We start from the raw sequence: 16,453 nt of genomic DNA, 5'->3' as shown, positions 1-16,453 counted from the left end.
TGACTGTGTTTGCATCTGATTGTGACTGTGTTTGTATGTGATTGTGACTGTATTTGTATCTGATTGTGACTATATTTGTATCTCATTGTGACCGTGTTTGTATCTGATTGTAATTGTATTTGTATGTCATTGTGACTGTGTTTGTATCCGATTGTGACTGTGTTTGTATCTGATTGTGACTGTGTTTGTATCCCATTGTGACTGTGTTTTTATCCCATTGTGACTGTGTGGTTCCAACTGATGGAGGCAGTTATGAAGATAATATTTATTTTAATTCAAACAAGGAATAATATTTGATTATTTGATACATGTGTATGTATTTCAAAGCAATCCAATATACTGAAAGTCTTTCAAATAAGACATCATACAGAATTGACCATAACCCTACAGACCACATACCCACAGAATGTCTTCCCTGCTCAATGCTGGTCTCTCGGAAGTGTATGACCCAGGATCACCACTAGATGGCACTGTGTCCTCTACTGACTGCTGTCGGCTCAGAGACAAAATGACATTCTTCAGGAACTCCACCGAGAAGACAGGTCTTTAGGGAGGTTTGACAGAGGGAATATATGTGTATCCATGTGTGGGTGGACATCAGATACTGTATATTGCGTCATGCAATAAATATATGTACTGTAAGTTACTGTTCAGCATATGGCATAGCAGGGTCCTTCTGGGATTATTGCCTTTTTGAGTCATATTGGCCATCCATCCTCCTTAACTTCCTCAGTGTATAACTCCCCTGTGAGTCACTTGTTTCAAGCCATACATTGAGACATACGGGATAGCGGAACTGGCCCTTTTCTGGTAACAGAGTTTTATCATAATGACATGAGAGAAACGTCTGTTTTATGTTTTGAGTAGACAATGGCAGCCCATTTTTGAGAAAGGGAAACTTTCATTTCTTATCCAGGTGGCAGGTCATCCTTGGGCTACAGGTAATACCAATGCCTTGTTTTAATCTTCTCATACCTGAGTTACACACAGAATGGATAACTTTAGGCAGTGAGAGTGATGAAGTAGACTGGGTACATGAAACAGCTTTCAGATTACACAAATCTTAATTCTGATTCATGCATAATAATGCATGCTCCAACATTTATTACCATACACGTGGGAAAAAGGAATAATAAAAAACATGAATACATCCGACGCCATGCAGCGTGTGTTTCGCAGCCTTTCTGGTTAACTATCTCATCTCTGTTGATTGCTTTGCAGATCCTTCCCTCCAATCACAATATTTCATCCTTTCTGTATTCCGGACTGTGCTGCTTTGCTCTTTGCCGTGTGTCCCTCTCATCATAATAGGCATCTATAGCAGGCACAGGCCATCTGACACTGACAGGATGGAGGCGGTGTGACAAAGAGAGATTGAAAGCAAGAGAGCGCACGAGTGCAAGAGTGAGAATGTGGCAGCAATAGGGATAGAATGTCAGAAAGATGGTGAAAGACAGAAGCTATTCAAATGGAACAACCACTGCATTAACCACCACTTCATCCTGCATCAATTAATGGCCATGTTAACTATGTCTGTTCCATGCCTGTGTGTCAGAGGAGAGCTGTGAGGGATCCTGCAGGTCACAGTACACCCCAAGTGGGTTAACCCCGCGTGTGAATCAGCTACCATTAGTCAAGAGTCCCATTTCCAAACAGGATCCTTTCATACATCAAAATCTTTTCAAAAACCTCCCCATGGGCTGTCTGGTTTTATGGAGTTATACCGTTTGACATTTGATCGGCCTGGACACACAGCAAACATCGAAGCGCTACGTTTAGTGATCTCTCTGGTTATTGAGAGGAGCGTGATGCTCTGAAGCTTTTCCACTGCTGACGGTGTTTCAAACAGAGCACCTGATACACGTTTTGGGTGAGCACATGGCACACGTTTGACATTTTGACAAACGTCTAATTTTGACGTACACATTCTGTGATCTCTCTGTGCGGTGACAGAATGAACAGGGAATATAAAGGCTTTAACATCTGTATGAAAGTATAAGAAAGAGTAAGAGAGCGTGTGACTGTGAAATTCTCATTCTCAGGAGACGTTCTCCTAAAAAGTATGATTTATTTGTGTGTGTTTTTTGTTTTTGTGTATGTGTGTGTGTTTCCGTTCGTGAATGTCTATGCGTCTTTCTGTCTGTGCGTGTGCGCTTGTGAGGGTTTGTGTGTTTCTTTGAATTAAGATGCATTAGAATACCCCGTCCTCAGAGGCACCACGCAAATACAGCCTGCTCTCTAGGTTTTCTGAACTATTTCCATACCAACACAGGAAGAAAAGGTTCATCAAATGTCTACCTACACGTGTAGTACATGGAGATGTGTGAAATTTACTCCTCAGCCATATTTTGTGAAACTGATCAGCAGCCTTTTAATTGATACAACGGTCAGTGGGCTTGACGGGGAGCAGTCGTGTGCGCTGGGAAGCGGAGGATGACTGGACTGAGCCCCGTGTGGGACTGGTGTAGTCCGATGATGCAGGGGCAGGTGCTCACTAAACAGCTGGATGTCCTTTACAGCGATGCCATGACCGGGTTGGACAGTTGGGCTCAGCTCGATGCTGGGGTCGCTGTTTTGGAAGTTCGAAGGTCGAATGTAGCGCATGTATCAGACTCAGAATGCTGGTGGTATGCATCCTATAGGGACAGAATAAATGAAATCCACCATGTTGATGGAGGAAGAGATACTCTCAGCAGCATGATGTCCTTTACACAAGCATCCTATTGGACACAGCTTATATTCTGCATCGTTCTCACCCACAACAAAGTGAATCTTGTCAAATCCCAAGAATAATATATTTTATCTTAGCGACAAGCCATCTTTGCAGATATATGTCTTTTGCCCATGTCTGCGGAGTTCCTGAACGAAGCCCTGTACTGTGAGAGACCGCCTGCCTGTCTGTGTGGCTGCCTCCTTCGCCTGCACAAACAATGGTGTCTCAGATGGAATGGGTTATAAACAAGTGAACTTAATGAAATATGTTATCGCAGAAGCTGCACTTGCCACTGGGGAAGTACGGCGCCTAATACTGCAATTAATTCTGCAAATGAGTTATGAGTGAGTTATGCAAGGCAATATTCCTCATTACAGCATAGAGGATTGCATTATGACTGGGGCATGGTGGAGTTGCAGTGCTCCTGTTACAGACCCTCTGGTACAGGCCTCTGTGAGTCTTAGCGGTCCCCATTAGGGCTTAGTCACCAATAAATTCACAGAAGAAACTCTGTATGAACCAATGAACCACAATCTATGAGTAATTATCCTCGACAAACTGAAAATACGGTATGATATGGTTTTGTTTTCTAGGAAACTAGCTTGAACTAAAAATAGCTTCAACAATAGTTAAATGCCAAACAGGGCTATTGTTAATCAAGCTCAATTATGTTTGTTATAAGTCAGCCTGCTCAACAGAGATAAAACATATCTTTTTTTCCTAATAAGTGAACAAACGGCCCAAGTCAGAAATTGTCTGTAACAATCCGTAAGATGCAGGAGCTCAGTAGGGCTAGTGTCTTGCAGTCAAGTCCTACTATCGCTTTGCTATTTTTGATTGCTTTGCAATTATTTTCAGAATTAATATGAAATAATCTAATGCAACAGACACTCCCTCAACCCCTAGCGGGTTCACCTGCTACCATCGACCAAGATGGACAAAATGCTTACATCTTACAGCGATAAATCACAGAGGCATATGAGGGACTGCTGCAAATGTTTTCACAGAAACATGGCTGACAAAAAAATTCATCCAAACAAGGCTTTGAACACAGTCGTTACAACCAGCTAGAATCTGATTAGAACAGAGAGCAGTTTATGGACAATTATATATATATATATATATATATATACTCACCTAAAGGATTATTAGGAACACCTGTTCAATTTCTAATTAATGCAATTATCTAATCAACCAATCAAATGGCAGTTGCTTCAATGCATTTAGGGGTGTGGTCCTGGTCAAGACAATCTCCTGAACTCCAAACTGAATGTCAAAATGGGAAGGAAAGGTGATTTAAGCAATTCTGAGCGTGGCATGGTTGTTGGTGCCAGATGGGCCGGTCTGAGTATTTCACAATCTGCTCAGTTACTGGGATTTTCACGCACAACCATTTCTAGGGTTTACAAAGAATGGTGTGAAAAGGGAAAAACTTCCAGTATGCGGCAGTCCTGTGGGCGAAAATGCCTTGTTGATGCTAGAGGTCAGAGGAGAATGGGCCGACTGATTCAAGCTGATAGAAGGGCAACTTTGACTGAAAAAACCACTTGTTACAACCGAGGTATGCAGCAAAGCATTTGTGAAGCCACAACACGCACAACCTTGAGGCGGATGGGCTACAACAGCAGAAGACCCCACCCGGTACCACTCATCTCCACTACAAATAGGAAAAAGAGGCTACAATTTGCACAAGCTCACCAAAATTTGACAATTGAAAACTGGAAGAATGTTGTCTTGTCTGATGAGTCTTGATTTTTGCTGAGACATTCAGATGAGTCAGAATTTGGCGTAAACAGAATGAGAACATGGATCCATCATGCCTTGTTACCACTGTGCAGGCTGGTGGTGGTGGTGTAATGGTGTGGGGGATGTTTTCTTGGCACACTTTAGGCCCCTTAGTGCCAATTGGGCATCGTTTAAATGCCACGGCCTACCTGAGCATTGTTTCTGACCATGTCCATCCTCTGATGGCTACTTCCAATAGGATAATGCACCATGTCACAAAGCTTGAATCCTTTCAAATTGGTTTCTTGAACATGACAATGAGTTCACTGCACTGAAATGGCCCCCACAGTCACCAGATATCTACCCAATAGAGCATCTTCGGGATGTGGTGGAACGGGAGCTACGTGCCCTGGATGTGCATCCCCCAAATCTCCATCAACTGCAAGATGCTATCCTATCAATATGGGCCAACATTTCTAAAGAATTCTTTCAGCACCTTGTTGAATCAACGCATTAAGGCAGTTCTGAAGGCGAAAGGGGATCAAACACAGTATTAGTATGGTGTTCCTAATAATCCTTTAGGTGAGTGTATATATATATATATATATATATATATATATATATATATATATATATAGGGATGAGGATAGCAACTCTAAATCTGAGGCCATGGTTCTCAGCAGGAAACCGATGGAGTGCCTTCTCCGGGTAGGGAATGAGGCGTTACCCCAAGTAAAGGAGTTGAAATATCTCGGGGTCTGGTTCGCGAGTGAGGGGACAATGGAGCAGATTGGCGGGAGAATCGGAGCAGCAGGGGCGGCATTCACTTTCCCGCACCGTTGTGACGAAAAGAGAGCTGAGCCGGAAGGCAAAGCTCTCTAGGGAGGTTTTCCAGGCACGTCCAACTGGGAGGAGACCTCGGGGTAGGCCCAGGACTAGGTGGAGAGATTATATTTCAACACTGGCTCGGGAAAGGGAAGTTTGGGGTCCCCTGCTGGAGCTGCTGCCCCCGCAACCCGATACGGATAAGCGGATGAAGATGAGATGTTCTGACTCATACCGAGGGTCCAACTTGGAGTGCCTGACACAAAAATCCTGTCCCCATCCATTTTCTGAGAGAATTAAACCACATTTATTTTGTGGATGTTGTTACATTATTCCCCACTAGGGGAGAAATACTCCAGACACATCAAACTCAACTCTGGACCACAAGTCCAATACGTTTTTGCATTGAAAGCACTCCAATCAGGGACTGACATAGCTCTGGGTTACGAGGTGAGTGCAATTAACGATGAGGTAGAAAGAAAACTGTCAGGCTCAGGGTATCATGGCGAAAGAGTTGAATACCTGTTCTAGACCATGTACAAAATACCACAAAGTCAAACACCAGCAAGGTGCAAACCTCACTCCCAGACAAGCTCAACACATTCTGTGTTTTCTTTGAGGGGGACAACACTCCAGTCAGGAAAGCCCTTGCTGTTCCAGATGACCATGTGATCTTGCTCTCCAAGGCTGGCATGAGGGACACTCGCAAAGTTGCTGGTCCAAATGGCATCCCTTCATGTATTTAGAGCGTGCGCCAACCAGCTGGCAAGCGTCTTTGTGGACATCATCAACCTGTCTATGTCCAACTTGCTTAAACGAGACCACCATCGCCCCTGTTCCCAGAAAAAACAAGGCAACGTCTTAATAACTATTGTTTTGTCGCACCCAGTCCTGTCATCAAGTGCTTTTACTCCAACTCCATCATCAAGTTTGCTGATGAAACCAATATAACCAATAAGGGAGAAGGCAAACGCCCATTGTGGCGCCTAACAACCTCTCCCTCAACGTCGACAAAAACAAAAGAGATGATTTAATTAGAATTTTACAAAGCAGAGGAGTGGAAGGCTCCCCAATCTACCAAATAAGCACAATAATTATAGTTGCACCATCAAGAACATCCTGCCTGCTGAATCAACAGACAAACAGTTGGAAATGTGTATGTTAAGGAAAGTTGACCAATTCTTCAGGGAAATCACAGTGTAGCTTATAAGTAGAACACGTCGCTTTTGTTTTTGACTGTTTGTTTAGTGGTTCTTTTATCATTTTCGCCTTGAGAGTTGAGTTTCTTTCCAGCTGATATTCAGTTGAGTAGACAATGCCTGGTTGGGAGCTGTGTTGGTGTTGGTTCAGTCAGCTGAGTGAGATGAAGGAGAGTTGAGGGGTTCAGCCTCAGACCTCTGGGGGCTTCTCTTCCACCCACACACAACCAGTAATCTAGAACACACCACGCCAGCTGATTTGCATGCCAGGTCTTGGGGTCAGACTGCCCACAGCTTAGATGTCACAGGGCTATGCAAACTACCTGCAGAAAACCACGACAACCATAGCTGCGAGGATGAGTCACTGCTTAGCGATGGATGTGACAGGGACACGCTGTGCAAATTTCTCTAACGGAGCAGAGAACAAACACTTTAATAATACTGAGGGAGAGAGATGAGAAAACCTTGGCACCATTAGAAGAGTACTGCAAATAAAGGAGAAACATTCTGACCTTAGAATACACATGAAATCAGAAAGCACTACACTGGGGAGCTGAGAGTAGCCTGCAGTAATTAAGGCTCTAAACCGAGGAGTGGAAGTACAAACCACCTGTTTCCAAAGAGGGTTAGAAGAGGTCTGGATTGGTCTTGTCAAACCACTACAGAGGTTCTGACCGAGGGTGAGCAGGGAAGAGGTCTGCCTTGTCAGATCAGAGCTGAATTGACAGAGGGAGGATCGGTTTGCTACACATTTTGGCTAGACCTCTGTTTGCTTTAACAAGCCAGGCTGAAGTCTCATCTCTGTCTTAGTGTCAGTCAACCGCCACAGAGCCGGACCGCCCTGCCCTGGTTCAGCACGTTTCATCTGTCCCTGTAACCCAACATACTCACACACACACACAATAAATATTTACACTATATTCTTTCTGTTGTGTCTCATCTGAAAATCAAACCATCTCAGAGACACATTGCGTATGGCACTGACAGCCTTTGTGGTATCTTGTTTTAGGGCTCTGTCTTTTGTGGTTCCTCTCTGTCCCCTGATCTTTTCATCACCATTGCTTTCTACATGTTAACACCCACCGAGGGACGGAGTGACAGAGGGACTCAGTGAGCCTGAAGCACTGACCAGACACGCAGAGAAAGGGAGTCTTTGACTGATCTGTGTATGTCTGTCTTCTGCTCTGTACTTCTGTGTGACCCACTTTTCTATCACCCACCTATTTTTCAACATTAATCTTAACACATGCTTACATGGGCCGCAAATTAAGTGTATAAACCAATCGCATTGCTTCATTTTGGGTTGCGATAGCATCCTGCTGAGGAAAGCAGTTAGCTAATAGCCTGCATAATGAATAAACCTACTCTTCTGCCTCAACATACATAGACAAACACACATGCACACACAACCACATACAGTATACACACATACACACACAAACACACACATACACACATTCTCCTTATTTACCCACAACCACCTAATCTTAATTCAGAAAACAGGAAAGAAACACTAACATTATCTCAATTTCCAAAGGGGGTCTTCATTTCTCGTGTTCTTACAAAAACCATGTCTGACAAAACACATCAAAGTGAAACAGCGCCGCATAACCACCCCCACCCCCAAACACACACACACATACACACAAACACAAGATTAAAATAAAAGCACATCAATCTATTAAAAAGTATAATTTTTTAAAGGACATCTGGCTCTTTCAGTTTAAAAAAAGAAACTCTGGTGTCAACATCAAGAGGAGGAACACAGCAAGTCTTCTACTGCATAAAAGTAACTGTCAGTTACCATAGTTGTGCCCTAACTGGCACCCTAGTGCACTGCTCTTGCCCTGGTGTTAAGTAATGCATTATCTAAGATATAGGGTGCCATTTGGGACTCAGGAACAAGTTCTCAGAGTTCCTGGGCTTCATACACACTTCTTGGTGGGTTAACCGATTACCGTGCCTTGGATGCCACAATGGATGCAATTGGGGCCCTCCATTTTCATCAACAGTGACTGAATACAGACGGACCCCACCTTCTCAGTCCTTCAGTCTCCCTGTTCCCCTGGTACCTACCTAGGTCCTGGCCCTATGTGCCCGCGTTCAAAGTATACTATATACAATGGGGCAAAAAAGTCTTTAGTCAGCCACCAATTGTGCAAGTTCTTCCACTTAAAAAGATAAGAGAGGCCTGTAACTTTCATCATAGGTACTCTTCAACTATGAGAGACAAAATGAGAAAAAAAATCCAGAAAATCACATTGTAGGATCTTTAATGCATTTATTGGTAAATTCCTTGGTAAAATAAGTATTTGGTCACCTACAAACAAGCAAGATTTCTGTCTCTCACAGACCTGTAACTTTTTCTTTAAGAGGCTCCTCTGTCCTCCACTCATTACCTGTATTAATGGCTCCTGTTTGAACTTGTTATCAGTATAAAAGACACCTGTCCACAACCTCAAACAGTCACACTCCAAACTCCACTATGGCCATGACCAAAGAGCTGTCAAAGGACACCAGAAACTTGTGGACCTGCACCAGGCTGGGAAGAAATCAGCTTGGTGTGAAGAAATCAACTGTGGGAGCAATTATAAGAAAATGGAAGACATAAAAGACCACTGATAATCTCCCTCGATCTGGGGCTCTATGCAAGATCTCACCCCATGGGGTCAAAATGATCACAAGAACGGTGAGCAAAAATCCCAGAACCACATGGGGGGACATAGTGAATGAACTGCAGAGAGCTGGGACCAAAGTAACAAAGGCTACCATCAGTAACATCAGTAACTCAAATCCTGCAGTGCCAGACGAGTCCCCCTGCTTAAGCCAGTACATGTCCAGGCCCATCTGAGGAGAATGTCATATGGTCAGATGAAACCAAAATATAACTTTTTGGTAAAAACTCAACTCGTCGTGTTTGGAGGAGAAAGATAGCTGTGAAGCATGGGGGTGGAAACATCATGCTTCGGGGCTGTTTTTCTGCAGAGGGACCAGGATGATTGATCCGTGCAAAGGAAAAAATGAATGCGGCCATGTATGGTGAGATTTTGAGTGAAAACCTCCTTCCATCAGCAAGGGCATTGAAGATGAAACGTGGCTGGGTCTTTCAGCATGACAATGATCCCAAACACACCTGCCCGGGCAACGAAGGAGTGGCTTCGTAAGAAGCATTTCAAGGTCCTGGAGTGGCCTAGCCAATCACCAGATCTCAACCCCATAGAAAATATTTGGAGGGAGTTGAAAGTCTGTGTTGCCCAGCGACAGCCCCAAAACATCACTGCTCTAGAGGAGATCTGCATGGAGGAATGGGCCAAAATACCAGCAACAGTGTGTGAAAACCTTGTGAAGACTTACAGAAAACGCTTGACCTCTGTCATTGCCAACAAAGGGTATATAACAAAGTATTGAGTTGAACTTTTGTTATTGACCAAATACTTATTTTCCACCATTTTACCAATAAATTCATAAAAAATCCTACAATGTGATTTTCTGGATTTTTTTTCTCATTCTATCTCTCATAGTTGAAGCGTACCTATGATGAACATTACAGGCCTATCTCATCTTTTGGAGTGGGAGAACTTGCACAATTGGTGGCTGACTAAATACTTTTTTGCCCCACTGTATACTATATAGGAAACATGTATATTCTGGACAACTGGTCTCTGCAATTCTGCGATTCTGGGCAACTGGTCTCTGTTCTTGAGCCGCAGAACAGATGGACTCTATATCCATAAAACGGCATTGAAATTAAAGTTAATATTCTGTAACATAAGTCACCATGAGGAAGGGCCCATCAAAGACATGAATAAATCATGCAGCTTAATATTCCGGTATGCAGTCCACAGGGGAAAAGCAAAGCACATTAAGACAAATGTGACAGCCATCGATCGTTACAGGATTTATGGGAATATGAGTCGCGGCTTGAGCATATAGAAAGCAGGCCACAGACGGTACAGCCCACCCTGTCGTACTGAATCCTGCTGTTCACCATCCAGCCTTGAACATTTTAAACTATGCCGAAACTATTATCCTGTACCACAATGTATTTACAAAACAACACTCAACGAGCTCCACCGTCAGAGATGTGAGAGATGTACCCAACATTTCAATTGAGTCACTGCAATGCAAGACACCACGATACCTGTAACACAAACATATCAGCAAAATGTCTTCACAAACACTTCTTTAACTCAGATATGTTCTTTTTCTATTGGGACCACACATCTCAAAAAGGAATCCTACCTAAAATACATTTTAATTGAGCACCCTTCATCGTACATTATTGCCAATTCTAACTCTACAGCAGGAAGCATTAAGTATTGGAGTTATGGGTTGCATTCAGAATAGCAACCTGTTCCCTATGGTCCCTGCTCAAAAGTGGTGAGCTGGGGTTAAAATAGGGATTGGGATGCAGAAAGAGTATTATACAACAGATCACAAAAAGCTTATTATATACACCTATAGACAAACGATGCATGTACTTACAGTAAACTAGGAGTCTGGGCCTACTGTACACACTAGCGTTGAAATCAGCTCGTTAGCCCGCAAATACGCTCAGTTTTTGTAGCCCAATCACTTGTAGAAAATTATGTTTTTTTTCCTAAACCACATCTTGGTTTTCCTATGGCTTATTCATGTCACCTATAGACAAACAATGCATGTGCTTAAACTACAAGTCTGGACCTACAGTATGCACTGCTGTTTGAATGAACGCAAAGATGCGTCGTTTTCATAGCCTATTCACTAGGTGATTTTTTGTAAAAGAAAAAATCAAAAACTCATTATGGTTTTAGGCCTTGTAGATTTATTTGTTTATCAGTTGGTTGCCTTTTCACTATCCATTAAGTGTAGTTGTTCTTTTGTACGCTTTCTTTTGTGTTATTTGTACAGTTATGGCTACAGACTCTCCACCTCCCTACACTCTTATGTTTGTTATTCAATTGCCAAAAATTAGACAAAACACACAATAAACAAAGTGGAAGATGAATGTGACAGATAGCATTTTTTTAATTTTTTTTTTTTATTTCTATACAGTAGTTATCGCGATAATATCGTTATCATGAATTATTTGGGCCACAGTAATAGTTTAGTGAAAATCTGATATGGTGACAGCCCTAGTGTCCACATACTTTTGGTGATATAGTGAATATTCACTTTCACAAGTCTATGAACACTACCTGACAGGCATTATATGTGATGATCGCTTCGATCCCTAATGGAGGCATATTCCGGACAATGAAGTTCCCGTCTTCTGACCTGGACCTTAAGGCCCTAGAGCCTTGTAGGACCAGAACCCCTTTATGGGAGGAGCCCCCCGTGTCAGTGGAGACCACACGTCAGCTAAATCGGAAATTTAATTGAAAAGGTGATGGCGAAACCTCTATCAGAGCTACACGTAGAACAGAGCCCTCACTGTAGTTCCTGAAAGTCAGGGCTGCAACTACCCATGTAACACACACAGACACAGGAGCGGATCTAAACACGCGACTTCCCCCTTACTGACTCTGGGCTTGGAGGAAGATGCAGTGCTGCAGCATCCAGAGAAGCAGGGAACAACCAGTCTCCCAGTAATGGAGCCCCAGGAGAACACAGTGGAGATCAATACACACCCAGAGATGAAGAGGACAGGGACCCTTTGACTGAGACGAGAAGGCTTCCTTCTTATTTACCTAGATGCTTCAGCAACAGGGCTCACATGTTCAAACACACCAACAGGCACGAAGGCGCATGTATGCACGCACAAAAAAAATTATCCTCTGCACTACTTTTTCATTTCCACCCTGTATTTTTTTTATTCCTTTGACGCTCAGTCGATGCTGGTACCAAGATAATTTACCATCGATTTTCCATCACCACACACACACTTACCCACACAAATATAATTCAATAACTCTATCCACCACAATTCTTTTCTCTACCTTTTCCTGGTTTCTGTGGAGAAAAGGACCTTCCAATATCAGTCTAACATTACTTACCCACCCCCAGCAAAACCAATTTGTCCTGCAGTCAGTTCTTTCAACTACTCCTTCCCAGACACAGACACACACACACACGCACACACGCAATATTCCTAGAACACACAAAATTACAGGTTAGCACTAGAAATATAGACAACTGCCTTCAACAAACCAAACCATTAAACAGCATTTAAATGTTCCCATTCAACTTCATCATAATAATTACAATAAAGGGAGAAAATAATGTGTTGTTAAGATTCTTGTCTATCCCAAATAGTTCTCTTCCCAATACAGTACTCTTGTAGGTTGTTCAGGTCCATAGGGTACTATTCGGGAATCTCATTCGGTTTTTCTAAACCTTTACAGAGACAGAGGAGTCAGAAATGTCAGTCTCTGTTCCAGGGAAAACAATAGCTCCTGATTGTGTCCCCACTGGCCCCTTCTTCCATGCACTCAGTAATGACTAACTACTGTTGCTGCCAAATATATAGACACTCCTGAGCTTTTCTTAAATAATTCCCTATTCATTCTAAAATAAAATGGAATCCAAAAACTTTTTCTTCACTAGACCTTGTTATTGGATTTTCCTACACATAACATTCTAATTACAATTTAGAAAAAAGGACAAATGACGTGGGCTAAATTATAGATGTTAGAGTGAGAGTTCTTGGTATCACAGCCCAATTGGCCAAAAGAACTGCCAAGATATTCTAATTGTAGCTAGCAATTTGTTTTCTGCACCTTTCTACTGGCAGTTCGGCCCACTCTTCAGCAGCAAACTGCTCTTAGTCTTCTGTTTTTGAATTACCATCCTACTGCAGTTTTCTAACCATGTTTTAGATGTTCTTCAAATCCGAACTATTCAATTACCATCCTTGAACAGTCCGGCACATCTTTCAATTTTACGGTTCTTTTTGATTTGTGTGATGTTTTTTCTCATTGTCCATCAAGAAAATGGACATCCTTAAATTTAGAACCTGTTTTTAGCACACCTATATTATGGGAGAGATTTCATTATGCTGCAGGGTTGCTTTGCTGCCTCTTGTACTGGACGGCTGAATCATATCAGTAGAAAACAAATGGCAGAGTGATTGTTTAATGTAGTGTCAAAAAAACAGCACGATCAACCACCCTAAACACACATCTTTATTTTTTTGAAATGGTTAAAATTTTGACTTGAGTTCAGGACTTGGACTTGAGTCAACCTTGAGTCACTAGTTCTGGGACTCATAACCTGCAAGGAACAAATGTTAGGAACAAATTAAAAACCCCAGATGGTAAGTAGAGTCCATGAAGATTACATATGCGCCAGCTCTGATCATTCAAATTGTGAAAGCAAATCTTTCTTCTCCATAGCTAACAATTAACAACCTTGGAGTTAGCTACCCTTTGCATACCTGAACAAAAAGCACTTTGTTTTTTCTCATAACATCCGGAGCTGGGTTGTGTTTTAAAGGATTGAATCTACATTTTAGTTAGAATAGAATAATGTTTATTTGAGGCCAATTCTAGTAGATCCCAAAACATACATGTATTGAATATACTATGATCACATACAATTTATGTATAATAATGTCATTTAAAACATTTGTTAATATGTGGGAAATGAAATAGAAATGACTATTTAGAGATTGCTTATAGTCTTTTACACATTAGGAATAATGTTTGATACATTGTAACTACTGCATAGGGAACCTGTCATTTGGGATAAAGCTCAGCTCTTGAATGAGCTAATTATTTACACTCAGTCCCTCTTGACCCATTGAAGAGAGGTGTGGGTTTGTGTGCTAATGTGTATGTTTGTGTGTGTGTGTGTGTGTATGTGTGTGTGTGTTGAATAAGAGGTGGGTGTTCTATTAAAGACTCATCTCCAATAACATCAGCTAATGAAACAACATCAGCCAGGAGAAATCAATGATGGAAAATGTTTCAGTAAATGGATCCATCTATTTAGTCTCTCTGTTTCTAAGTCGGTATCTCTCTCTGGCAAAGAAATGCTTTTCTAGGACTTAAAGACACTGTGGGCCTGTTAAAAACACTGATGCATGTTAAGATGAAAATTGAGATATCAGACCATTGATAGATTATTAAATGCATATTTCAATTTGAATTTGAGATGAATACTAATTACCATAGGTATATTTTTGCTCAGATGTCATAAGCAAACATTTTTTAAAGACAAAAACAGATAAATGCTATAGGAAATAGAAATAGCTTGGACTTTTAACCTGCCACAGCAGATACTGCCAGTGCTCAATTACAGTACTTATGGGTTTCTCTGGGTCTTGGTCACCTAAATAATACTCTATCTTACCATTTGTGTCCGGACACTGCTTTTCCAAGTGATCCACTGGCCTGCTTTTCTAATCTGTCCTCATCTTGGCTCAGTAGCAAAGTAGAGGTGCTGCATGTCATTAGTTAGTTCAAAGGTTACTTTATACTGATAGAACAACTCTTTCTGGTCTTCTCCCTTTTCAAAAGATCAATTTGCCAGTATTGCCAGATGGCCAATCCACCCACCCCTCACACATGTGGAGGCTGCATCAACCAGCTTTTCACCGATCTGCCTGTAAGAAAATCTGCCACTAACTTAGAGCAAATGGAAACAGTGCAGTCAAATTAAACATTGTTAATTCCCAACGTGCGCAAGGCACTCGCACAAAAAAGATTTACTACAACATATTGTTTACACATTCATTACACATCTATAATGGTTTAATGAGCATGTCATAACCCAGTATTATTCAAGTAGCGCATTCTTGTTAAGCTTTTAAAAAGCTCGTAATTAGTCAAATATTAAACTGTCGTTTTGAAAGTGAAATGTACTTTCATTCTTGCTTGATATAGGATATCAGCTCCCCAACAGTTCAGTATTTAAGTTTCATAATGCGCCAAATGTTTTCACTTGGTGACAGGTCTGAATTGCAGGTGAGACAGTTTAGCACCCAGACTCTGTTACTACGGAGCCATGCTGTTGTAATAAATGCAGAATGTGGTTTAGCATTGTTTTGCTGAAATTAGCAAGGCCTTCCATGAAAAATACTTAATCTGGATGGCAACATATGTTGCTCCAAAACCTGTATATATTGTTCAGCATTAATGGTGCCTTCACAGATATGCAAGTCACCCATGTCATGTATACTAATGCATCGCCATACCATCAAGCATGCTGGCTTTTGAACTGTGCGCTGATGACAAGCCGTTTGGTCCCTCTCGTCTTTTGTCTGAAGGACATGGTGTTCACGATTCCCAAAAATAATTTCATTTTTGATTTGTCAGACCACAGGACAGTTTTGCATTTCGTCTCAGTCCATCTTAAATTAGTTTGGGCCCAGAGGCGTTTCTGGATTTGTTTGTTTATATATGGTTTCTTCTTTGCATGGTTGAGTATTAAACTTCCTCGCCGGTCCATCTGTAAGTTTGTATTGACTTGTAGTCTCCCCATGCTCGCTTTAGACACTTGCTGCACTATCCCCCACCCTAAACCTTCCTGCAATAGCTAGTACTATCCCCCACACTAAACCATCCTGGAATAGCTAGTACTATCCCCCACACTAAACAATCCTGCAATAGCTAGTACTATCCCCCACACTAAACCATCCTGGCATAGCTAGTACTATCGACCTCCCTAAACCATCTTAGAATAGCTAGTACTAACCCCCCTCCCCCAAACCACCCTGGACTAGCTAGGACTACTCCAATCTTTTTGGAAAGGGAAGAGGAGGTGGAGACATTCTGTCTTTTAAATGCTAAAGGTAGGATTCTACCCAGCGCCCCTTTAAAGTGCCCCTTTAAAGGATTGTAATCTTCAAACATACAATGCAAATAGTGAAATAACATAACACGTTAACAGGTATTTGGACTGCATTAAAAAATACTTTAGAACTATAATGTTGGTGTTACAGATAAGACCGGCAATCTCTGCAGTTAGTTACCATGATGTGCTTAGCTACTTATGCTTTGAGTTCAATTTGAATAAGAATTTATTTGACTGCTTGGAATCCATATTGACCATTCATATGTGTAATAGGCTA

This window comes from Esox lucius, chromosome 8, assembly GCF_011004845.1.
Source record: "Esox lucius isolate fEsoLuc1 chromosome 8, fEsoLuc1.pri, whole genome shotgun sequence".
Taxonomy (NCBI): Eukaryota; Metazoa; Chordata; class Actinopteri; order Esociformes; family Esocidae; genus Esox; species Esox lucius.
Note: the sequence above shows the minus strand (reverse complement) of the source record.